General features: G+C 40.9%; 1 non-coding gene across 1 annotated transcript; it reads right to left on the reverse strand.

Moving 5' to 3' along the window:
* Positions 1 to 551: 551 nt before the first annotated feature.
* On the reverse strand, positions 552 to 655 carry LOC112716166 (small nucleolar RNA R71). Its single transcript, XR_003160198.1, has one exon. It is a non-coding gene; the product is annotated as a small nucleolar RNA R71 (small nucleolar RNA).
* Between the last annotated feature and the right edge of the window lie 1,804 nt (positions 656 to 2,459).

Consider the following 2,459-nt stretch of genomic DNA (forward strand, 5'->3'; position numbering starts at 1 on the left):
TTCTTCTCTTTCATATGAGCAGGAACAAGGAAAAAGGCACTCTTGTTGAAATTGATCTTGAACCTGAAAGGACTCTGAAGAGGAAACTAAGAGAAGCTAAATTACAACAATCTAAAAGTAACCTTTCGGAAACATTAGAACAAGAGAAGGAGATGGCAGCCGAACCCAACAACAATAATGCAAGGAGAATGCTTGGTGACTTCACAAAGCCAACGTCCAAATTTGATGGAAGAAGTATCTCCATTCCTGCCATTGGAGCCAATAATTTTGAGCTTAAGCCTCAACTAGTTGCTTTAATGCAATAGAACTGCAAGTTTTATGGACTTCCATCTGAAGATCCTTACTAGTTTTTAACTGAGTTCTTGCAGATTTGTGAGACTGTTAAGATGAATGGAGTTGATCCTGAAGTCTACAGGCTCATATTTTTCCCTTTTGCTGTAAGGGACAGAGCTAGAATATGGTTGGATTCACAACCTAAAGATAGCCTGGACTCCTGGGAGAAGCTGGTCACGACCTTCTTGGATAAATTCTTTCCTCCTCAAAAGCTGAGCAAGCTTAGAGTGGATGTTCAGATCTTCAAACAAAAAGATGGTGAATCCCTCTATGAAGCTTGGGAAAGATACAAGCAGTTGACCAAAAGGTGTCCATCTGACATGTTTTCAGAATGGACCATATTAGATATATTCTATTATGGTCTATCTGAATTTTCAAAAATGTCATTGAACCATTCTGCAGGTGGATCCATCCACCTAAAGAAAACACCTGCAGAAGCTCAAGAACTCATTGACATGGTTACAAATAACCAATTCATGTACACTTCTGAGAGGAATTCCGTGAATAATGGGACACCTCAGAGGAAGGGAGTTCTTGAAATTGATGCTCTGAATACCATATTGGCTCAGAACAAAGTGTTGGCTCAGCAAGTCAACATGATCTCTCAAAGTCTGAATGGTAAGAGGCAGCTTCTGAAGAAGCTTATGATCTTGAGAACCCTGCAATGGCAGAGGTTAATTACATGGGTGAACCTTATGGAAACACCTATAATTCATCATGGAGAAACCATCCAAATTTCTCATGGAAGGATCAACAAAAGCCTCAACAAGGCTTTAACAATGGTGGACGCAATAGGCTGAGCAATAGCAAGCCTTTTCCATCATCTTCTCAGCAACAGACAGAGAATTCTGAACAAAACACTTCTAATTTAGCCAATCTAGTTTCTGATCTGTCAAAAGCCACTTTCAGTTTCATGAGTGAAACAAGATCCTCCATCAGAAATCTGGAGGCACAAGTGGGCCAACTGAGTAAGAAAGTCATTAAAACTCCTCCCAGTATTCTCCCAAGCAATACAGAAGAAAATCCAAAAGGAGAGTGCAAGGCCATTGATGTGATCAATATGGCCGAATGCACAAGGGAGGAGAAGGACAAAAATCCTAGTGAGGAAGACCTCCTGAGACGTCTCTCAAGCAAGAAGGAGTTTCCTATTAAGGATCCAAAGGAATCTGAGGCTCATATAGAGACCATAGAGATTCCATTAAATCTCCTTCTGCCATTCATGATCTCTGAAGAATATTCTTCCTTTGAAGAGGATGAAGATGTGACTGGAGAGCAAGTTGCTCAATATTTAGGAGCTATCATGAAGCTGAATGCCAAGTTGTTTGGTAATGAGACTTGGGAAAGTGAACCTCCCTTGCTCATTGGTGAACTAGACACCTGGATTCAGAAAATTTTACCTCAAAAGAGACAAGATCCTGGTAAGTTCTTAATACCTTGTACCATAGGCACCATGACCTTTGAAAAAGCTCTATGTGATCTGGGGTCAGGGATAAATCTTATGCCACTCTCTGTAATGGAGAAGCTGGGGATTATTGAGGTACAACCTGCCTTGTTCTCATTACAATTGGCAGACAAGTCATTAAGACAAGCTTATGGAGTAGTAGAGGACGTGTCAGTAAAGGTTGAAGGCCTTTACATCCCTGCTGATTTCATAATATTAGACACTGGGAAGGAAGAGGATGAATGCATCATCCTTGGAAGACCTTTCCTAGCTACAGCAGGAGCTGTGATAGATGTCAACAGAGGTGAATTAGTCCTTCAATTGAATGGGGACTACCTGGTGTTTAAGGCACATGGCCATCCCTCTGTGACAAAAGAGAGTGAGCACAAAGAGCTTCTCTCAGTTCAGAGTCAAGAAGAGCCCCCACAGTCAAACTCTAAGTTTGGTGTTGGGAGGCCACAACCAAACACTAAGTTTGGTGTTAAAACCCCATATCCAAACTCTACGTTTGGTGTTGGGACTATACAACATTGACCTGATCACCTGTGAGGCTCCATGAGAGCCCACTGTCAAGCTAATGACATTAAAAGAGCGCTTGTTGGGAGGCAACCCAATTTTATTTATCTAATTTTTATTTTATTTTATTGTTATTTTGTGTTTTATTAGGTACATGATCATGTGGAGT

The sequence above is a fragment of the Arachis hypogaea genome, chromosome 1, assembly GCF_003086295.3.
Source record: "Arachis hypogaea cultivar Tifrunner chromosome 1, arahy.Tifrunner.gnm2.J5K5, whole genome shotgun sequence".
Taxonomy (NCBI): domain Eukaryota; kingdom Viridiplantae; phylum Streptophyta; class Magnoliopsida; order Fabales; family Fabaceae; genus Arachis; species Arachis hypogaea.